Here is a 25,214-nt window from a genome sequence, read left to right as displayed (position 1 = left end):
GATTCCAAAACTAGGGCCTTTTTCAATGCAGAATAAACATTTCTGTGACTTGAGAAATCATTAAATCAAACCCAGGTATATGTGAATGGGAGTTGTTACATTTTTTAGAGGTCGATTTTCAGTTTTGCTTTCCACATGGTAGAAGTCTATAGACTCACATTGCCAGGCAGAGTCTTTGTTAATTATTGTCAAAACAAAAGATCACCATTAAAAAGAAGAAGTATTCCTATACCTTGCACAGAATCACAGTCTTTACCCTTTCCTCTATATTAATTTGTGAAAATGGTAAGTGTTAAGCAGGCATTATGCTTCATGTGTTCTGCCCTGGAAATCACACTATACAGAGAAAGAAAAAGTTCACTGAGGATCAGTCATTCAACTTGATACAAGGTATGTGATACCTTTTGTTTGGAGGTTATCATAGCACAGAACACAAAAGACATGTCCAAAATAATCTTGAAAATATCTCAGCAATTAATGCATATGTTCCTACAGTGCCATTTAAAAGGTTGAGTTGTCAGTCTAATATGATGGCTGATTTTGAAATAAGAAAACAAAAAGATGAACCTCTGAAGAGAAACCCAATGAAATAATCCAGGGAAAGTGTTTAGAGTTGTCCCTGGTGCATAGTGAACACTCCATAAATCTTACCCCTTCTTTCTGCTGCTCAAGCTGTCTGAGGTGCCACTGTTGTTTAATCTGGGGAAGAGAATATGTTGCTGCCTCATCCCCTGCTCTGTGAGACAGAAAATTATAATGCTATAAATTTAGAAAGGACGATGTCTGGTTTCTTGCCAGTTTGGCAGCTGTTTATCTTCTGTAAGTGTTCTTGTGCTGTTCCTACTGCCATATAATCTAAAAGCACCATTTTGAATCCATTTGGGAGCAAGGCTGAAAGCTAAATCAAGGCAATGTGGCAAAGAGGCAGCTAACAGCGTACAATCACTTTTCTAGTCCCTTCCCTTTGGGCTTCCCATCTGCAAGAGCAGCTACAGTTTTTAAGTAATTATACTGGCCCTGGCTGTAGGGCAGATATTTTCAATCTTGGCATTATTGTTACTTGGAGTCTGTACATCATAGAACATTTAGAAGCATTGCAGCCTCTGTCCCACTCCAGTTAGACCAACTAACAAATATCTCCAGAAAATTCCAGACATCTCCTGGAGAGCTAAGTTGCTCCCATTGAAAACCACTGCTAAAAGGAGTCAAACACACAAATTACCATTAATTAAAGTTGGAAACATGGAAGCTAGAAAACATACTTGCTTGGTAATAAATGCTTTAAAAGATGCTACCACATGAGTTTCATGTGTTTCCACAACAAATCTGTATGTTGGCTTTATTCTCTAGTCAAGGAAGGGAAAACTAACTTTCATAGTGGATAACCAGTCCATTTCATGTTATTGTTCTGCTGTGGGGTGTTCTGAGTCTTGACAATAAAACCCCTGTTTGTCCTAGCATGGCCATGTAATCTTTGCTTCAAATAGAATGCCTACCCTTGGCAACTTTCTTCTGCCCAGGAAGGACAGAATACACTTACCAAATACAGATGGTTGGTATATTAGTGTGTTTTTTAACCAAAGTCACCAATCTTTATTCAATTCCCTGAAGCTACAATGTGGCATTTATCCCTTAGCAGTTAAATTCCAGTTAGGTTTTGCTCATAATAGACCTTAGAGGAGCACTGGCATACAGAGAGAGAGGAAAGGGAGGTCCTTATCCCACTGTGCTGCTTATATCTGTCACAAAGTCTGATCCAGACACTGCTGTGTCTTAGTGCCTAGATAACTAACAATAGAAGCCAATACTAAGTCCCAGGCATAGCTGCAGTCTCCCCAGGGACGCGCCAGCCACCTGGTGGCAGGTTAATTACACTGGATTCCTTCTGTCAACAACAGAGTAGTGTTCTTTCTTCACTTGAGTAGACATGCTTCCTAGATATTGAATTGCTTTCACTGCAGATAATGTTTCTCCTATCACTACCATCTGTGCACACAGAATGCTTTTTTCCCATCATTATGTCCCACATACCATTATTTTTCTAGCCTAATGCTCATTACACAAGGGGAGAGATGTGGTCATGGGTGTATTCTCATGGAATTACTTGAGCTTATCTTTTGTAGTGATGGAGAATGAACATAGGGCTCTGTGCATGATGACAAAAGGCTCTACCACTTATCTACACACCCAAGCCCTGAGCTCATTGATCTTAACTATATATTCCATCACCTGGAAGCATCACCATTCAGGAAAAGGAAAGTTCAACTACAGGTTCAATGAGGATCAGATGAGAGATATGGACAAAAATGCAACAGGTAGGAAAGACTGGATAATTTAACAATATCTATGCCTAATTTCCATGTAGAACACTCAGGCCCAGAAACCTGTAAATGCAAGTGAAAATGGCTGCTCTCAACACCATTTCACCTAATATCCTACTCACAGAAGTTTTGCTTTTAAAATCTATTACTTAGTTTCTGTCAGTTTGGAGGCCTTAGTTCTAACCAAAGCACACAACCACATTTTCATTGGATTGAAAGTTGGAACTATGGCCAATTGGGGACCCTGATGTTTTTTAATTCAAAGGCAGAGATAAAGTAGATGTCTTTGTTGAATGATTGACATAGATTACCAAGAAGAGGTTGAGATACTGCTATTCAATATCATCAGGACTGATTCCATCCAGAATGTATGCAATTTTGTGAGATTCTATCTGGTGCTATGTCAGAGAATAAAAGTTAATTGTAAGACCCCCCCCCAAAAAAAAACAGCTGCAAAAGTTAAGATCTTCCAACCTGATAAAAATAACATAATCCACCTGCCACCTGACTGAGAAAAAAGAGGAATAAGTAATGGTGATTGAAAGAAGAGAGTTGAATTACAAATCCATTCAGTGGTAGCACTAAGGAGGTGATCAGATGAAGAAATGAAGTTTTCAGCTACATTTTCCTCTTTGCCTCCTGCAATGTGGTATCTATCCATACATTGTGTATGGATCCTTTTCTTTAAACATATTATAAATTCATTTATTTTATATGTTTGAGTGTTTCCTTGCATCTATGCCTGTGCATCTTGCACACACCTGGCACTCACAGAGGTCAAAAGAGGGCATCAGATTGTCCAGAACTGGAGTTATGGAGAGTCATGAACCATTACCTGGGTGCTCAGGATTGAATCTTGAGTTCTCTGCAAGAACAAGCAAAGTACTCACTCTTCACTGCTGAGCCATCTCTCTAGTTCCCAGTTCTATTTCTTATTTCATTGTTTTAATGGTAGAAATTAGCATTAACTGTGTCTTATTTCTACTTTGAAATAATTTTGGACCCAGAAATTGCAAAGGGAATCACGGTTTAGTCTTTGGGAAAGATGGCTTAGTGTTTAAAAGCACGTGCTGCTCTCCTAGATGACCCGAGTTCAGTTCCCAGTACCCACTTCGGGTGATTCACAACTGCCTGTTACTCCAGTTCCAGGAGATCTGATACTCTCTTCTGGTCTCTGCGTGAACACATGCAGAATGCACTCAGACATATACATACACATAAATAATGTAAAAATAAATTTGGCAGGCACAAGACGGCAACCAGAGACCAGGCTGCCACCTCATAGCACAAGCTGCTGGGCACCACGATGATGAGTAAATACATGGTGGAAAGACAGGAGAAAAGAGAAGCAGAGTGATTCATGGCCTGTGGAGAAAGTTGGTATTGGAGAAACAATGGTGTAGAGGAACAGGCTTATGTGATTGGCCTATGTTGCCACCTGAGACCATGTGATGTCTCTGCCTGTGCTGCTGCTGAGGGCCATATCTAGGTCCATGGCTCTATGGTAGCTGGGATCTGTGTTGATGTCCATGACTCTTTTAACCCACCAAAGATCATGCAGATGCTGTGGTATGGAATGCTTTTCTAAATCCATGTTGATGTCTAAGGGCCATGACGACCAGGCCCCAATCCTCACTGACCCTGAGAGAACAGGTCCTGCTGGTTGCCATGGGGAGTGGGATGAAAGAAGAGATGGCTCAACTCATCATCTAAAGGGGTATGGATGTATGTGTCCTGGAAGAAGCCCAAGATAACCAACTCAGATACCACACAGGCCCAGATCCATAGCCTTGAGTTCACCTACCCCAATATCTACCCCACCTATGAGCTGCTGGATCATATGAGGGACCAGTCCTTTGGAACAATAGCCCAGGATCTCAATGCCTTGGGGCAACATCAGGATATCTGAGAGGAGTTTTGTTGATGCTCCAAAAGCCAACGGCCTTGTATCAAACGAACAACTCTCTACAATTAACATTTATTTGCAAGTAAAGCTGTTTGGGCAAAGGGGTGTACTGAATGACATGCCAGAGCTCCCAATTCCACAAAGAACAACTGTGTGATAAAGAGGTAGGAAAGATGGAGAAGAGACATAGGTTCTTTTTTATCATTACATTTTCTTTCCCTTTTTTGGGGAGAGGATACAAGAGTGGAGGGAGACATAAAAAGACTAGGAAATGAATGAGATTGGGGTGCATAATGTGAAATCCCCAAAGAATCAATGAAAAATTATGTTGAAAAATAAAATAAATTTTCCTTAAAAATTAAGTTAGTTTTTTCTTTTAAAGTTAATTACATTTTTTTTCTTTATGTATCTAAGGAGTACTTTATTCCTTCAGATCATATAATTAGTGTTGTTATATATTTCTATATTTTTAGATTTTTGAGGTAAGGTTATACATGTCTCTCCCAAGAGCAGTCTTGAACAAACTGTATTTCAGGTTAGCATTGAACTAGCAATTCCTCAAAGTGCTGTTATTGCAAGCGTGAACTACAAAGCCAAGTTTGCATACTTTTGCAAGTTTTTTTTTAATTTAAATTAGAATCTTATTTTATATAGCAATCTCAGTTCCCTCTCTCTTGCATGCTCCCTTGCCCTCCCCAAAACCCTCACCCCATCCCTCTTCTGCTCCACAGAAAGGATGAGGCCTCCATGAGGAATCATCAAAGTCTGTCACATCATTTGGGACATGTTCTCTCTCTCTGCCTTTTCATTAGTTTGGATAAAAGTCTTTCCAATTTGTTGATTTTCTCGAAGAACCAACTCTTTGTTACATTGATTCTTTGTATTGTTTTCCTTGTTTCTACTTTATTGATTTCCGCCTTCAATTTGATTATTTCCTGGCATTTACTCCTCCGGGGTGAGTTTCCTTCTTTTTGATTTAGAGGTTTCATTTGTGCTGTTAATACTCTAGTGTGACTATTCTCCAGTTTCTAATTGTGGACAATTAGTGCTATGAACTTTCCTCTTATCACTGTTTTCAAAGTGTCCCATAAGTTTGGGTATGTTGAGTCTTCATTCTCATTGAATTCTAGGAAGCCTTAAATTTCTTTTTTATTATTATTCTTATTTCTTTCTTGACCCTGGAATGGTGCAATTGCTCATTTTTCAAATTCCATGAATTTGCAGGGATTCTGCAATTTGTACTGTTGTTGAATTCTAACTTTAAAGGATGGTGATCCGATAAGATAGATGGGGTATTCCAATTTGTGTATATCTGTTGAGGTTTGTTTTGTTGCCATTTTATGTGTTCAGTTTTAGAGTAGGTTCCATGTAACACTGAGAAGAAGGTATATTGTTTTGTGTTTAGATGGAATATTCTATAGATGTCTGTTAAACCCAGTTGAGTCATAACTTCTGTTAGTTCCTTTGATTCTTTTTTAAGTTTCTGTGTGGTGATCCTCTCTTGTGGTGAGAGTGGGTTGTTAAAGTTACCCACTATAAGTGTTTGAGGTTTTATGTATGATTTGAGTTTTGTAATGTTTCTTTTATGAGTGTGGTTGCCTTTATATTGGGGGCATAAACGTTCAGAATTGAGACTTCATCTTGAGGGAGTTTTTTCCTGTAATGAATATGAAATGACCTTCTTAATCTCTTTTGATTGATTGTAGTTTACAGTCTAATTTGTTAGATATTAGGATTGCTACACCAGTTTGTTTCTTGGGTCTATGGGATGGGAAAATCTTTTCCCTACCATTAACTCTCCTTGTAGGTACAAGTCCCAGGTTTTCTTGTGGTGGGTACAAGCAGGTCCAGTACTCTGATGGCTCTTCTCTTTCCATGGGTGGATGCAGGACTAGCACTGAAATGTTGGCAGACTCTGGATGGCTTGGTCTGCCTGGATATGTTCACCTGTGTGCAGACTCCATGAAGGGCAAGCAGAACTAAGTTAGTCTTTAGTTTATGGCATATTAAGTATAGTTGTGACTAAAGAAAATTTTCTTAAATAAACTTTCTTGAGAAAGAGAAAGAACAGTTGCCAATACAAATGACCAACAAAATAACTGGGATGTTACCTTTGCTCTTTTTGAAAAGAAAATGAGAACATGTTTCTTGTTCAGTGGGTATGAATCACTATGCAAAAAAATATATAGTTACTTAGTTCGAATATAATTCAAGCTGTGTAAAGTATATGCACAAGTGTGAAAATTCTGGTTAGTACACTGTTTCAAGATTAGAATGCAACTAACCACATCCTCCTTTGCCAGTGGCTCCCTTTGAACTCTGGATAGTGATGACTGAGAGGAAAGAGGCAAACAACAAAGCTGAAAATATGGAAGAAAGTAGATAATTCTTTCCTCTCTTTACTTGCTGTCAATGTGCTATTCCACAATACAGCTTGCTTCAGCCTGCAGCCTGTCTTTTTCTATCCTGGAACTAGCTTTAATAATAATAAGCAGCCAGGTTAAATTCTTCCTCCGTGGACTGTATTCTAGAGCCATAGAACTTCCTTCAAACCTTCTTAAAGCACTTTTGTGGTATGGGCATTAATTCTGCCATCCCATTTAACTTATCAACTTAAGGTGAATAGCTTTCATATATAGCCACAAAATTGAGCACCAATCAATGCAACCTAAGTTCAGTAGATTTTCAATCTCCTCTAAAGAAAGCTAATACCTATTAATTGTCACTTTACATTTCTACTTCTCCAAGCTCAAGTAATCAAAACTCTACATTTTATCTCTACATATTTGGCCACTCTGGGAATTTCCTAGAAATGAAAGGATAAAATTCATGGCCTTGGCATAGTGGTTCCAAGGATCATCAATTTTTAACATGTATCAGATTCTTTCCTTTTGTGATTACTAGTCCATCATGTAAATATACAACATTTTGTCTATCATTTTATGGGTTTTTCTTCTCTGAGGCTATTATAAATACTGCTATACATTTTGTGGAAACATACATTTTTATTTATCTCTAGTACATAAATAAATGTGAAATCACTAGATTATATGTTATTTTATAATCTTTTCAATTCTTTTTGATACAGGTCTCATTATGTATCCCTGGATATCCTGGAACTCACAGAAATACACCTGCCTCTGACTCCAGAATACAGAGATTATAGACATGTGCCACTATAACTAGCGTAGTTTCTTGATTCTGTTCATCCATAATTTCCCATGTGTTCCCCAAATCCCCGGAGTACCAGCTCCTTCCTGAAGTTATAAAACCAGGATTACCTTAATGTTCCTTTCTTTAAAAAAATCTTTTTATCCTCTGATATCTATATAATCAGTTTCCCTGGGTTATTTCCTTAACACATAGTATGATTTCTATTTTTTCAATAAAGCTTGATACTATAATCATATAAAAATTAAAAATAGTTTTATTCACCTTCACTAAAATCACACATGACTCTAAATATCACCAGCTCATAGAATGACTCAAGCATAATTAGTGTTGATAACATTAACATATACCTTTTTAGGTAGTAGCAAGATTTGATTGGAATGTATTGAATGAGTGGCTCTCTGAAGTACTATTTTAAACATTTGTCTGAAATGACTCAGGTTCAGTATCAATCATACTGGGAAAATTCATCCCTGCAGTTTCTTTCCTTCTTTTCTCATTCATTCATTTAATAATTATTAATCATTTATCCTCCATCAAGAAGTGTTACAGATTCTGCTAATGTAGCTGGAAATAAGAGACGCAAACATCTTATGTATCTTTTAAAAGAGTAAGCAAGTGATTATAAGTGCAGATAGTGAATAATAAAATAGAAATTTAAAAATGAAAATAAGGGGCCTATTGGTTATTTAGAGGATTGTCAGAAAAGGTTTCAATATCAAAGAAACATTAAAGCAAACACCCAAAATAGATGAGTGAGAAGGCATATTGATATTTAGGAGAAAAAACGCTCCAGGCAGAGGGAACAGGAAGGCTTGCCTCTTGAGGCCCTGAGTTGGGAGGATGCCTAGTTTGTTCAAAGAATAGGAAGGAAGCCAATGTGACTGGACTTGAGTCCAGTAAAAGATTTATAAGAGCAGGCGAGAAAGGCAATAAAGGGTTGATCTTATAGGGCTCTCACACCATTATAAGGACTTAGGCTTTAATATGGTGTAATAAGAGTCCAGTGGAAGGTTTTAAACAGGGGAGTGACATGACCCAACAAACATTTTAACAAGATTACTCTAGCTTCTAATGTTGAAAGTACACTGTGGCAATGCAGTTAGAAGGCAATATTCCAAACAGGGAATATTGTGAAAGCAGTAAGGAAGTAAGTATCTGGCTTCTGAATTTGCTGACAGATTGAATATGTGATATGAAAAAGAAGAGCCAAAGATGACTTCAAGAATTTTACCCTGACTAATTTGGAAATAAGATTGTCTATTACCATGACAAGAAAGATTAGAGAAAAACAAAGTTTCTAAGAGAATGATCATTATTTTTGTTGTCCTTATGCTACATCTGATATGCCTGTTAGATATCCAGATGGAGATCTAAGAAAATCAAGTGACATATACAAATCTAGAGTTCATGGTGGAATTAGAATCTCTTGATGTACGTTGTTGAGCTTATATGTAGCCATGAAAATAAATCAGATCAATATAGGATTTTATGTAGAAAACATATCCAAATAATGAAGCCTGAAACAATCAGATCTCAGAACCCAAAGAAGTAAGAAGAAGCAAGAAAAATAGACTTAGAATTAGTAGTTGTTAAGGCTGGTGTGAAAGCAAAAGAATGCCATTTCTTAGAAACTAAGCATTAAAATGCCCCAAGTGAGATATAAAGGATATTAGAACAACTTCTGTTCCAGGACCTAAATACATTGTGGACAATGTAGAAATGTGTAATGATTTCTGTTTGTAACAATTTACCATGTAGCATAAAATAGGTGGATTATTCATTTCCTGATTATACTTTATAAATACATCAAAACTAGGATGAATGATGTCAAATGGATATTTCTTAGTTTATTGTCATTCAGTTGTGTTATAGGAAAAGATTGTAGTAATTTCTCTTAAGCAATTTCTAGGTAGACCTTTGTATTGTTTTTGTTAACTAAATCTTGGAACAAAATGTAAGTACAAATAAAAATGAAAGCATTGATTGTGTGATTAGTCTATTCTATTGTGACAAAAATGTTACAGGATACTTTATAGTGGCCAAAATGCCCTATTGATGCCCACTTCTGACACAAGATATTGATGTTTAATAAGGATCAAGAGAAACAAATAGGCCAAATAGATGTTTATTCAGGGAGAAATAGTTTACAACATAGATAAATGAACACCAGCAGGTTCCTGGTCTCAAGGATGCCTCCGCATGTACTTCTGTCCCCATGATACAAGCAAGAGAGCTCTCAGAGCTCCCTCCTCATACTTAGTTCCCCCAGGTAACATCTGCCCCTGTCTCCACCCACAATGGGCATGGTCTGTGCCACAAGTGTAGATGAAGTAAATATCTCACTACAATGCCCAATGGTTTAATGAAGTCATCTATTTCACTTTTATTAAAACTCTCACATAAGGAGCTAGAAAGATGGCTCAGTGGTTAAGAGAAACTCCTTTTCTTGTAGTGGTGTTCCTAGCACTCAGTAATTCTAGTTCCAGGAGAGGTAACGACCTCTTCCTCCCCTTTGGCTACCAGACATGCACATGGACATGTGGTGTACATGCATGCATGTACTCATACACATAAAAGAAAATGAATCTCACATAGTCTTGAAGGATCATATACACCATATTTCAGGAGTATAGCAATGGAAAGTGCACCATCTTATAACTGTGCCATAGAGTCCACATGACCTCCAAGGATGTGGAAGCATAAGAATGTAGAGTACCAGTGGGTACTCTCAATAACATAGTTAGGAAGTGGCTTAAGTAGCCTCAACCAACATGTCATTGCTCCAAACTGAGTTATATAATCACAATCACAAAAAAATCCAGGAGACCTTTTCTTGGCAAGCAATGTGGCTTAAAGAGGACATAAGAATCTGATATTATTTACAAACATCTGAATGATTTGAATCAAAGTATATCTATATAAACTTCTGTAAATTAGTTGTGTTTCCTTAATACTTTGGGCCATATCAGACATGGGTTAGGAAATTGCAAATACTGAAATTGATAGGGAAAGACAGTTGCCTGGGATGACTTCTATTTTCTGTGGTTCAAAAGGTACTGAGAAGGCAAGCAAAGGGTGCATAGCCAGCAGGACACAATATACTGCACGAGGTGAAAACAGGTGTACGTGTACATATACAGAAATTTACTTTGTCAGCTGGCCCATGCTTTGATGAAATGTTTAGAAACGTTGTAATGGGGAAAATCCAACAGCAGGCTACAATGGTTTCTTTTCTGTTATTTTTACTCTGATCTTAAAATACCTTAAGTATTTCAAACTATCATTATTCAAAATTAGAGCTTCATGTTCCTTAAAAAGACAAGTTTGTTTTAATTAAGACATTCAATGAAAGTAATAAAGAAGCCTTGGCTTGTAAAACTTTGGCAGGGCTGATTTCTTGATAATGAAATCCAGGTGTATTCTATACTACAGTCACAGCTGCTATTCTCTTGATATACCCAAACCATCATTGTTAGGGTCTGGAGCCATCCAATAGAACAAACAGAAACAACATTATCATCTGTAGTATTTATATCTCCCCATTTCCCTACTGATGACACTAGTGATGCCATAAACACAGTTGCCATGGAAACTAAAGAGCCACAAAAATACACCATTGGGTCTTTAAGGACTCCACATGTATAACTTGGAATAAAAGGAGAAATTCACAAATATGGCCCAAGGAATTGAAATGGCCACTAAGTCCATACCTGAATTAAAGGTATCGTATAACTTGCCCTCATCAATATCCCCAAATAAATTAATCCATGAACAGAATTAAAGGTTTGTTAGAACTACGAAAATTATGAATGGTAGCCAATACAGTAGCAGCTATTTGAAGCTTCGAATAAGCTCAGCTGACTACTAGCTGAGATTTTTATGTAATTCTGTTCTTCCTTTCTTCATTCACTTGCTTATTTACTTTCTCCTACTATATGTTGACCATCATCCCTGCATTCTGGATACAGAAATGAATAAAACACCAGTGTCTTGTTATAGACACATTATACTAAGCTAACATATGCATAAGGGTCTTATTTGCACATGTGCACTTGCTTGCTACTTTTTAAAAATTGATATATGAAAATCTGAACTTATGAAAAATAAATGAGGAGACGATGCTTCTGGCTTCCAAAAAAATTACCATGACATAATTCACTTCTGGGTTCTTTCAAATAATGCATCTGCTTAGGGCATTTACGAGTCACTGATGATTGATCACTTGATTAAGGAATTAAGAAAGAATGTAAAGCAGTGGTTATCAGCATCAAATTACTTGGGGAGCCTTTAAAGCGCACTGCTACCCAGGCTTCATTGCAAACCAAATTAATATCAATCTCTGGAAGGAGGAACTGGGCTTTTCAGGGCTCATCTAAATGTGCACACAGGCTTGAGAATCACTATACTCTAGAGCAAGAGCTGGAAAACCATGACTCTTGTGCTCAACAAATGTGCCAAATGCTTTTATAAATAAATTCCTGCTGTAATACAAGCAGGCTCATAATGTTGTTTATCACTGCTTTTACTTGACAATGGTATAGGTGAGTGGGTGGGACAAGTACAGAGTGAAGGAGTAGTGTCACAGTAGTGCAACAAAGGCCATATTTCCCACAAACCTAAACATATTTACTATATAGCTCTTTATTGCAGGGAGGAGGGAACCTCTGGTTTGAAAATTTTAAATGTTTAGTAGTCCATAATTTGTGGTCTTTTAATAATTCTAAAGCATCTATTGAAATAATTCTGCAAAGGAGATGTAATGTTTTATTCAATTTGACAAACTTTTATTTACATGCAACTAACAAGAGTGGGCTCTCAAATTATTGAACAATGTTAAAGCTTTAATTCTTGGTTTCAAAATCACTCTTCCAAGTTTCATTTTGCAGAATCTAACCTGGTCTACAGAGCTAGTTCCAGGACAGGCTCCAAAGCAATACAGAGAAAGCCTGTCTCGAAAAGCAACAACAACAAAAAAGACTCTTAACACATGTTTCTTCTTTGCCAACTCTTCTTTGCAAGATTCTGCCAATAGGGGGCTTTAGAAAAACAGTTCAAGGTAGACCCAGAAGAACAAATTGGGTTCTTCTTATTTGTTTTTATTTAGTGCAGACAACTACTTCACTCTTAACAGTAACAATTCATTCTACTAGTAACTGATTCCACTTGAAATTTTGTTGATGCTCTCAGAATCAGCTCATAGTGCACCCTTGAAAATCCTATAGTTGGACTGAAGATATGACCTACTGGGTTAGAGTGCTCTGTGTGCAAATATGAGGACCTGCCTTCAAATTCCCAGATCACACATATTTTTTTTTTCAATTTGGGTTATGGCCTGTAACCCCAGTGATTGAAGATGGTGGATCCTGCCAGCTTGTCAGTCAGCCAGCCTAGCCAAAATGGCAAACTTTAGTTTCAGTGAAAGACTCTGTTTCAGGGTACACACACACACACACACACACACACACACACACACACACACACACACACACACACACTCACACGATGGGAAGAGAAAGAGAGAGAAGCAGAAGAGAGAGAGAGAGAGAGAGAGAGAGAGAGAGAGAGAGAGAGAGAGAGAGAGAGAGTCACTCACTAGGAATGGTCCTCAACCCAAAGACTCTTCTCCATATTTAGAGACACCAACACAAGCCAAGTGATGGGACTCCTACTCCCCACATCTACATTATATAAATTTCAACATCTTTGAGAGGTGTTGGACTTCAAATAACATAATGCTTCCTATAGTTGAAATCTCCACAATGTCCTGATGTTTCCTTTCAGTTTTCCAATACCAAAGTATGATATTGATATTAAAGCTCCTGTTACTATTTCTGCCATATTTTTGTTGTAGAATATTATTTTAAGATATGTTGCATTTATTTATGCTATGGAACATGTGTTTAATGATGCAAAGATGTTTTGCATTCTTTTATGATTCATTTATTTAACACTATGAAGTTGTGTTACTTTGCCTGTCTAAATTATCTGATTGGTTTAATGAAGACCTGAACACACAATAACAAGTCAGAGGAAAGGATTTGGGGCTGGCAGGCACAGAGAATGTATAGGAGAAACCTAGGAGACGAAGAATGAGATATGAGAAAAGAAGAAAGGAGGACTCCAGCGACCATCCACCCAGACACACAGTCACACAACAAGCCACAGTATAAAACAAAAATAAAAGATATGCAGAAATAGAGAAAGATAAAAACCAAGAGGCAAAAGCTAAACAGGATATTTTAAGAAAAGCTGACTAGTAAAAACCCAAAGTAAGGCTGGACATTGATAATTAAGAATAAGTCTTCCTGCATTATTTATTTGGTAGTCAGATAGCACCCCACCCCCCAAAAGAAAAAAAAAACAAATAATAAAGGTTTAAAAAAAGAAACAACAACAGCAGAAATTTTTGGCATACCAATGTGTGGCCCTCAAATTCCCATAGGGCCTGGAAAAGTTAAAAAATAAATAAATAAATAAAGAGGAGGGAAGGGGAGAAAGAAAGAAAATGGTGAAGGACGCAGCTCCATTAATAGGCACTGCTATTTAAGCTGGCAGCACTAAATAGAAATGGCAAGCTAAGTAAAAACAGTTTGCTTGTGGAAGCACGGGTACTGGCTTCCATAGCTAGGAAGGCTGAATGCAATTTTCAGTCACTCACCTTCAACTGAGCCACAAGCTTTTAGCTTGGCTCTCAGAAGCAAGCAGATCCAGCTGAGAGAGCTGAACAAGGACCCAGTATATATCAGCAGCTTAAAGGTTTGCTCATGTGGTCAAAACGATTAGAGATACCTCGAAAGAGAGGTCTAGACAAATAAAATCTCTAAACAGGTTCAAGTGGGTTTTACAATGTGTATAAGCTTAAGAAAGAAAAAAAGTCATGGACAGTTATAGACATAAAGAAATAGTTTAAAAGTAATAAAAATATAGTTTAAAAGTAATAAAAATAAAGTCTTTAAAGAGACAGTAAAAGTAATAACAAAAAGGGCAAGCCATGTAGAGATTGGAAATGCACAGGGGGTCTGGATCTTGTATGTTATTGTGTTGATATTGAATTTTTGAATACTTATGAACAAATATCAGCAGCTAAGAGATATGTGATTATGAATAAGACTGCAAAATTGAACCAACCTAGATACTTTAAGGCTATATTAACTTTTTTAAAAAGATTTTTTTTGTGTATTTGTTGAATGGAAGTAAAAAAATTCTGTGGGGAACAAGTTTTGCTTTTGTTTCTATGGGAAACAAGAGGCTATGAATTTTTTCCAGGTTAATATGGATCTGGTTTGATCAGGGGAGACGTCCTGAAAATAGACAGGTGATATGTATCAACAAGGGTTCTAGCTGGTCTTCCCAGGACTTGGCCAATGTCTCAGATTTTCTCAGGTAGCCCTAAACATGGCTTTACCTACAAACAAAAGGAAGCAGTCTGGAGAACACCCACATTTCCAGTGATAGTACAGGAAGATTTTGGTTAATTGGTAGGTTATGGATGTTTTGTTATAATTTTGGGCAATAAAAGAACATAGGATAAAAAGACAACTGTTAATCTTAGATATTTTGCATTGGTGTGGATTTTGGTATATTGATATAAATTTGAAGATAATTTTGTTACACTATGTATATATATTTCTACTCATTTGGGGTATTGTGCTTATGTTAATTTAAAATACAATGTATAAATGAGGTTAGTAGTTAATCTATACTAATAAAACATGTAGTCACATTAGGTATGTTTTCTAGGTTAAATGGGTACATTTGAGATTGATAAATGGTCCTCAAACTCTTCAAAAACATATATAATACAGCATTTGAAATGTTTTTTTTAACTAAGGGCTTTTCATGACAATGAGTCATATCTGCTCCTGGCAGTACCAGTTTACTTCAGAGAGGATTATGGGCACTGAACAAATTTCATAGGAGTTTGTTTTCATTGTGGCAAGATTAGCCATTTGGACAAGAAACTGCTTTTGTCTTGAATGTTTAATTGTATGCTATATAAACTGAACATGCATGACACACAGAAAAAAGGACTGGTTAACTTTGCCAAGACAAGGTAGAACACTCCTTCAAGATTCCTGCTACACAAAAGAGTCTACCAGACATTCCGCAGGACATAGAGGAAAGTGACTAACAAAATTTATCAATACAAAGTAGGGCAATACTTCAAATTTCCTACTTCACTGAAAAGTCTGCCCGACACTCTAGGCCTATAGACTGAAGATGGATACCCCAAAGTTGCAGAGCAACTGTCCAGGCAGCAAGATGTCTCTGTTGTTAGGTGATATTACATTCTTCTAGATCTTTGACAGAGTCAAACACTAAATAATTATAGATTTCCTTAGACAACTATAAAAAGTAAATTAGATATGAAATGTTGGAGTCACTAAAATAAGATAGATAATGGAGTATTTTCTCTGAATTTATTAAATACAAATGGATTGAATATTGTAAATGTAATCCTTACTTGATACTTTTATTGCATGTAGTTTCAAGTTTCCTTATGTTAAAGTTAGAACCTTTCATTTTTATTTAGACAAAAGGGTGAAATATTGTAAAATATGATTTTAAGATGTATTACAATTGTTTATGCTGTGGAACCTTTTTTTCGTTTTTTTTTTCTAGTATAGTTTCTCTGTTGTTATTTTTTTCTGTTTTATTTTTTCTTATTTTACATGTCAATCCCAGTTCCCTCTACCTCCCCCTACCTCCCCCCCATGCCTCCCAACAACCCTCCCATCCTATCCCTCCACACACACTCCACAGGGAGGGTGGTGCCCTCCAGGAGGGGTCAACAAAATCTGTCAAGTCATTTTGAGTAGGAACTAGGCCCTCCCTCATGCTCTAGGTTAAGGGAGTTTCCCTCCATGGGGAATGTGCTCCCAAAGTCCTTTGGTGCACCAGAGATATATACTAGTTCCACTCTCAGTGGTACCTTAGACTACCCAGGCAATGAAAAATTTGTTTAATGATGCAATAAAGTGTAGCATTCTTTTATATTGCATTTATTAAACTCTGTGAAGCTATGTTACTTTGCCTATCTTAAACACCTGATTAGTCTAATGAAGAACTGAACATCTGTAGCAAGGCAGGAGAAGGGATATGAGGGGCTAACAGGCAGAGAGAATAAATGGTAATCTTGGAAGTAGAGGAAGAAGGAACAAGAAGGAGGGAGGATGTCAGGATCAAATCCCATAACCACACTGCCAGCCATGGAGTAGAGTGAAATTAAGATATACAGAAGTAAGAAAAAGAAAAATCCCAGAGGCAAAAAGTAGATGGGATAATTTAAGAAAAGCTGGCTAGATATAAGCTAAGAAAGCATAGGCATCTGTGTGTTATTTTTTGGGATCTGTGTGTCACCACCCTCCCCCAAAGCCAAAAGAGCACAAAATCAAAAGGATAAAATCACAACTACAGTTTCACTTTATGTGTGCAGAGCGTATGTCTACTAAAGGGCGTAAGAATCACAAGTTATTGCTGCACGCTAAAGTCCAGAAAGATTTATAAATCCAACTATTACATGGGAAATGAAATGCTAAACATGGAAAAATAATGTTCTCTCTAAAAATAATCTACCTACACATATAGTAATAATATTTTAATTAGGGGCTACATAAATTTTGTTACCATGCATATTATAGATTCTAAGGAAATACTTCCTTTAGTCATGTTGGGAATCAAAGGATAGAAATTTACTATACATTTCCAGGAGTGTATGCTGCCAAGATATTATTTGGGACATCCTATCCTAGCCCAATTAGCAAAAGATGTTGAGAGATAAGATAAGAATCAATTATATACCTTTCTAACCATTTACTCCACACAATCTAGGTTATTACATTATTGTAAAGAAACTAAAACCAAGTTTTATAAGATACAGCTAGAGCCAAGTAAATATACGAATGAGCTAAAGTACATCTACAACTTATTTGTTTCACTATTTGCTAACATTCATCTTCAACTGATTTATATGTACTCATTTAGTTTTATTTTTTAATGTTTTGATTTTCCAAGTAACTGCATTTCTACCATTGAATAAGAAGAGAAAGGGGGAATGGCAGAAAAGCAACATGTTTGTAGAATAGATGAGTTAGAAAATGACAGACAGTCCTTGGGTCAAATCTTACTTAACATTTGCTTTGTAATAAACATTTAAAAGCATACAAACAGTAATTAACACTTTGTGGCCAGTTCTGCTACAACAGTGACAGAGATCCAGTGGCCCAACAAGCCACTAACTTTCTAAAGTTTAGTGGCCTCTGATAGAAACACCAGATATATGTCATTACATTGGGTTCTGTTGACAGTCATAACAATGTCAGGCACAGACCCCAAGGGCAAATTCTTATTTTGGCTTTCACATTGCCTACATGCTCAAGTTAGAATGCCCTACCTGTTTCTTTGTGCTATCAACCCTCTGTTCATCTTCTAAGACCCTCATTTTTTCCCTCTTATGTTGACCACACTCCTTTTAGCTAACTATACCCTTTCACCAATTTATCTTCATGAATCCTAAGCCCTTATCCATTACTTGTTATACCCTTATAGAAAGGCCCGTATAGAGTACTAATTAGTAATTATGATTTGATGGATCAGAACTACTACCCAGAGGGACCTAGTGCTATACCATGAATCAATGCCTTTGTTTACATTAGAAATGAGCACTTGAGTTACCATGACCTACTTTAGGGCATTTCATATGGCAAAAGCAGCCTTCAAGCCATTGTCATCAAATTAGATGACAAATCAGACTTATTAAAGACTGGTATATTAACAATTTTATTCTTTACAGACATGGTGATTATATAGCTGTATTCCTAGCTAAGGTCATATAGCAAGTTAATAACTCCAAAAAGTAACATTCAAAAAAGAGAATTTTATTCCTTATTAGGAATGTGGCATAAAAACAGAAGGGCTATTGATGGGAGATTACAGAAGGACAAGGAAAGGTTACGAGGGAGATGCAGCAGCAGGAGCATAGTATGTATGGTGGCTATTCTTTGTTGTCAACTTGAATACATATGGAGTTAACTAAAACCCCCAAATTGAAGTCACACCAGTGAGGGAATATTACTTAAATTAAAGTAGGAAGATCCACTTCTAATTCAGATCTTAGAGGTAGGATGACATATGTTTAATCCAGATCTAATACAGGCCATGCCTTCTGCTGGAAGCCTTTATAAGGACATAGAGGAAGGGAGCATTTGCTCTTTGCTTGCTTGTCCTAACCTTGCTAGCAAGTCCATTCCTTCAGCGGCATTAGAACCTACTTCTTCAGGATTCTAGCATATACTGAAGACCAGTTGAGACATCTAGTCTTGTGAATTAAGCCACTACCTGATTCTTGGACTTTCTGTTCACAGCCAGATATTGTTGGATTAGTTAGACTGCAGTTTGTAAGTCATTCTAATAAATCGTGTGTGTGTGTGTGTGTGTGTGTGAGAGAGAGAGAGAGAGAGAGAGATTCATTCTTTAAGTTCTGTTACCCTCACACACACACACACACACACATATATATATACATATATATATATATATACACATATATATATGGAAATACTTTACTTTGTATTATGATTTTTAAAAATCAACAAAAAATATTTAATTCCTTATAATACAATGTAATCTATCCCAAACACTGTTATTTCTGATAGAGTTAATACTGGAACTTAAAGCCAATTATAGCACATAAAATGCATTCAGTAAAACATCTTCTAAATGATTAGGAAATCAAACAATACGAGGAAAGAAGGAAATTCAATTTATGCGATTTTATCAAGAAAAGAGAACCTTGGAATGCCAAGGTTAGGAGTGATAATCCTCCTAAATGAAAAACAGGGGTGACTCTTGAAAGTATTAATCCACATGGCAGGAGCCCTACCAGAACAGTGGGACACCGTTTTTCCTCAGTGTGCCATACCACTCCACTGAGGCCTCATTTGCTCTTGTGAGATCTGCTAAAGTCTGTTTTCTTCAATAGCATGTCAAACATCTCTTGAGTCAAACTGCCTAGGACATGCCTAGAGTGTTCAATGCCTATGGTTCCTGAAAACATGAATGTTAGGCCTCTAAATTTCTTTATCCTACAAGCTTAACTAATACCAGAGTGACAGGAAAGAGAAGTAATGGTATTAGTAACAACTTTAAAAATAAGACCTTCTTTGCTTTAAAAGTATTTTTCCACATCTATTCAAGTAATACCTGGTTAATGATAAGCTGTTAGTAAATCGCCTAAAATTTAAATAATAGTCTTCCAAATATTTGTGTATGTGATAGTAGACAAAATACACTTAAACATTATTTAACGACAAGGGTGTGTTATGAGAAATGTATCCTCAGTTCATTTTATTGTTGTGTGATCAAAAGAGAGTGCAATTACACAAACTAAGATGGCTACAATATCACCAGGTGACAGTACCATATAAGACTATGTTCACATACACATTCTAGCACTGACAAAAATAGCATTGTGTAATATATGATTATGACTAAATATCAGTCTTTGTTGAATTCATACAATGCCTTGTTCATCATTGTACTCACTGTCATTATCAATGGAACCTGATGAAAGGGATGGAACCATTTGCTGTATAAATGAAAGGAAACCATGGTCCTCTGTGTGCAAAAGTTCTTGGGACAGATGGCAAACTCATGAGGTTCTTAGCACTTATGAATGAGTAAAACCTCTAGATTTCCTTTGTCATTAAACGTCTATATGACCATCATTAAAATCCATGGATAAATAAGGCTGTGGACTAGGAACACAGCTACATGCCTTCTCAGTTTTGAAACTAAAGGAAATTTTGTCATTACGTTCTCTTGGAGATTTTCTTTTCAGAGTAAATAGAGATGAACAGATGCCAAACAAAGGTGGCCTAAGTTGGGTGAGATATGACTTTCACTAAAAACATCCTCAAATACAGTGGAAGAGAGGAAGCCATTGAAACTCAGATATGGTGAGCAGTATGTGAAATGAGAAATTCCAAATGGCCACCACTTAGACTGTTCTAGTCCAGGGAGCTATGAGAAAACAAGGTTAAGGAATGGAAAGTGACTTTTCAGACACATTCACATATCTCTTACATTTGGCCTTTTGAGACTCTGGAGTCAGCACTGAAAGCTTCTGTGAGCTCTCAGCTTCTGATTCTGAACTTGGGCTGCACATGAATCACCGGAGTCCATCCACAAAGATTTCGATGCAGTTGACCTAGAGTGTGGCCCAGGCTTCTGACTTTTCAAAGCTCTCCCAATGACTCTGCTGTGAAGTCAAGTGGTAACCACCTATCTCTGCTTCCAGGGGATTGAGGAGTTTCCAGGAGAGCCATTCTAAAGTGCATTACTTTCTATGGAGAAAAAAAAAAAAAAAAAAACAAGAAACAACTGTACTTACTGGGACATATTGCTCTTGATAACCACTGTTTTAAGAGGTGTGGCCTTGGGGACCAGGAAAGGGAAGAGAGGGCAGCTGCCTACTGCAGAATCACAGAGGGCATCAAAAATAGATTTGTGTCAGATGGCGTGTTCAGAATTTTGTCACATAAAATTTCTTGGGAGGGCAAATACACTTTGTATTTTATTTTTCCTTTGACATTTGCAGAATGATGTCATTCCTGAATATGTTCTCTTTCCCTCAATTATAAAAAGAAATTTTCTATAGCGACTGGCTTAACATCTATAAGCCTGTGCTCTGAAGAGGTGTGCCTGTCTATTGTATTGGGACAAAGGTAAATGGCAATTGACCAGGGACATGTCAGCATATCATTTCTTCGGGAAATTGTCTAATTCAGGTTTTGACAATATTTTTAACAAAAAAAAAACCACAAAAACAAAACCAAAACCAGAATCTCTCCATAGAGCATTGCCTGTCCTAGAACTCCCTACATAGATCAGGCTGGCTTTGAACTCATGAAGATCCACCTGCCATTGCCTCACAAGTGCTAATATTAAAGGTATACACCACTATACCCAGTTTTGGTTTTAACAAACTTCAGTAACAATTAGCTAGTTGTAACCCCTTACACAGAACACTTTCTTAGGAAGGATCACCAGGTAAATAATAGCATTCAACTTCCCCATCCAGTTAGACCTCCCACTTCCAAGTCTAGCCATATAAGTCTCCCTGACCTCCCATCCATGCTTTCTCCCCAACTCACCAGGTCTAGTATGAGTCAGATGCCCAGTGCCCTAGCTTTCTCTAGTCACCCTGACTGCACTAAACAACCTCTAGGCTTCTGGCAAGGACTACCTTATCTGCCACCACCCACAAGTCTCTTCAGTGTCATACCTAACCTCTCCATTCCACTAATTTTTCCACATCCTTTTCCAAGTTTTCCATAGTGAGCATACCATACCTGACCTTCCCCATCCAAACACTCTCCCCTACCTGCAAGATCTAGCCTGGGTCTCACATTCAGTTCTTGGGCTCAGTGTAGCCTCCTATGCCTATGTCAGAACTGATATCTAGAGTTCTTTCAGGACCCTGCCTAAATATCCCCAAACCCACATATCCTTTCTATGCTACCCCCAACATTTCCATTTAATCAAGTCAACCTCAACCTTTCAGGGTTGGACCAGGAAGCCTATCCTGAATACGATTCCTCTGTCTACATGGCTTTGTTACACCCACGCCATTTCCAACTTCTAGACCCAACCAGTCCATACTGTTCACTTCAACCCAACCTTACTCTGTCTGTATCAGGCACAATGATAACAAAAAAAAATTCCACATGCCCATATTTCACTACAAAATATCAACAATATGAAAAGTAAAGCCAGGATCTTCTCTCTAAAATCTATAAATCCTATAGAAATTCTTGCCAATGAGAATACACCAGAACATAGAATTTAAAATAACTAGAAAGAACTTCATCAAATGATTCAAGAACTTTAAGGAAGGCACAAAGAAAAATACTAAAGAAAAAGAACTTAGCAAAATAAAAGCATAAGTGATACCCAAGAAAATGCAAACAATAGGCTTATGGAAATGATGAAGACAACTTAAGACCTATCTGAAAATGAAATTCCATAAAGACATAGAAATATTGAATAGATTTCAAGCTGAAATGAAGATGAATTGCAAAATCCAATAACAACTAGAACGTACAAAGGAAAGCCTTACATGTAAAATGAACCAAACATAAGATAGAATATCAATGTTCAAAGGTAAAGTAGAAGATCTAGAATAAATGATACTGGAGTATTTAAGGAATTTAACAAAAACACAGGAAAGAAACACACAGGAAATGTGGGACAACATGAAAAAAAAACATTCAAAGTATAGACATAGAACAGACATAGATGACAAAAAAACAAAACAAAAAAAAAACAAAAACAAAAACAAATCAACAGTATAAACCAGATCTTCAAAAAAACATAGAAGAAATTTTCCTGAAACTAAGGAAAGACATACCCATATGTATACAAGAAACACTTAGAACACCGAATAGACAATAGAAGCATTCTAGAGTTACAACACTAAGTACACATAACAAAGAAGTGTATTGAAAGCAGAAAGAAAAAAACTCAAGTCACACATAAAGGCAAATCTTTCAGAATAACTGTTGATTTCTCAATGGAAACTGTGAAAACTAGAAGAGCCTGTGGCAATGCATTACAAGTCATAAAAGACTATAATGACCAGCATAGACTAATATGGCCTCCATAATAGAAGGGAAAAAATTCCATGAAATAAAGAGCCTATAAATTTTATATCCAACAAACCAAACCTAAGAAAAATCCAAAAAGCATCCCTCAGACTGAAAAGAAGTATGAGTATAGTGAAGAGATTATGGAAAGAAATATGAAGCCATAATTATTAAAAAACAAAGTACCACTGAGAACACAAACATCAAAAATCAACAACATAAAGACTACAATTAACACACAGATTTCAAAAATTTAAAAATCAATGGCCTCAATTCTCTAATCAAAAGACACAGGCTGGCTGAACAGAAACAGAATTTACCTATCCTCTACAAGAAAAGCATCGTAGGTTTAAAGATACTCACCACTTTAGAGTACAAGAATAAACAAAAATATTTCAATCAAGTAAGTCCAGAAAGTAAGCAGGCATCACTTTAATGAAATCTAATATGAAGAAAGTCCTAGGAAATATAGGGTTCTAAAGAACATACTTCAACATATTAAAAGCTATATATAAAACACCCACAGCTGACATCATTCTCAATAGAGAAAAGTAAAAACCTCCCACTGAAGTTAGGAAGGAAAAAAAAATGTTCACTATTTCTATTCCTTTTCAATATTTTGTTTGAAATACCAGGTAGAACAGAATGATAAGACAAGAGAAGGAGAATAAAGAGATACAAATTGGGAAAGAAATCAAACTATGCCTATTTATTGATAACATGATACTATACATTAGAAATCCCAAAAATTCAGAAATGATAAATTTAAACATGATAATATACATGAGAGCTCCCCCAAATTCAGAAATGATAAATTTATCAATGTGGCAGATACAGAATCAATTTGAGCATATCAATAATTTCCACATACATACATAAAACAAAAAAAATACAGAGGAGAATGTGGACACACTTCCATTTACTGTAACCTCAAAGAAAACAAAATATCTAACAATAAACATAAATGAAAAAGTGAAAGACCTCTACAATGAATGTTTTAAACCTCTAAAGAAAGAGATAAACACCTAGAAAATGGAAGAGGACATAACATGCTCATGGGTTGTTAGAAATAATGTCATGAAAATTATATTCTCCCAGTACAATATCAATAAAATCCTTATATCATTCTTCAAAGAAATAAAAAAAATCATAAAATCCTCATAGCACCAAAATATATCCCAAATAGCCAAAATAATCCTGAAACAAAACCAATAAATATGGAAGGTCTACTATCCCAGTTCTTAAGATATATTTCAGAGCTATAGTAATAAAAAAACAATATGGTATTGGGATGAAAACAGGTATTTAGACCAATGGAGCAAGATTGAAGAACCAGTACATTCATCTTTGACCACTTAATATTAGACAAGGGTCTCAAAAACTTATGCTAGAGAAACAAAAACTTATGCTAGAGAAATGAAAGTGTATTCAACAAATGGTTCTGGGAAAACTGTATTTCCACATGCAGAAGACTGAAATTAGATCCAAATCTATCACTTTGCACAAAACTAACTCTTACTAGATCAAAGACTTAATCATGAAATGTGAAACACAAAAACTGCTAGAAAAAAATATGACTTCATTTGGCAAAAATTGACAAATGGGACCACATGAAATTAAAAATATTCTTTGCAGCTTAAAGTAAACAACAACAAAATAAACTTCATGAAAACAAAGCCTACTGAGTGGGAGAAAAATCCATCACAGTATGGGAAAGACTCATTACCAGATATACATCTGTCATAACATATATACACATATACATTTATAACATGCATATCCAGACTACAAAAAGAACTCAGAAAACAAAGAGCCAAATGACCCATTTGGAAAAAAAAAATACTAAATGACCCATTTTAATAAAACATGAAACTAGAACATTCATAGAGAGTTATCAAAAGAAAAAATAGGGGGTACTTCCTGGAGCTGCTCTGAGCACACTAGACCCACCTATCCACATGGAATCACCCTCAGCCCCCCTCTGCCTGATCTCTGACCCTTACCGCAGGTCCTCTGCTGGAGCTCCGGGCACTGCCAGAGAACCAGCTATCCCCATGAGACCATCCTAAGTTCCTGCCTGGGGGATCTTTGACCCCTATCACCAGGCCTCTGCTGGAGAGCCTGACCTCAACCTGACCTATGCCCTACCTAGCCCACTGCCCCACTGCT

Source organism: Phodopus roborovskii, unplaced genomic scaffold, assembly GCF_943737965.1.
Source record: "Phodopus roborovskii unplaced genomic scaffold, PHOROB, whole genome shotgun sequence".
Classification (NCBI taxonomy): domain Eukaryota; kingdom Metazoa; phylum Chordata; class Mammalia; order Rodentia; family Cricetidae; genus Phodopus; species Phodopus roborovskii.
The sequence above is the reverse complement of the archived record's forward strand: the minus strand, read 5'-3'. Positions refer to the sequence as shown.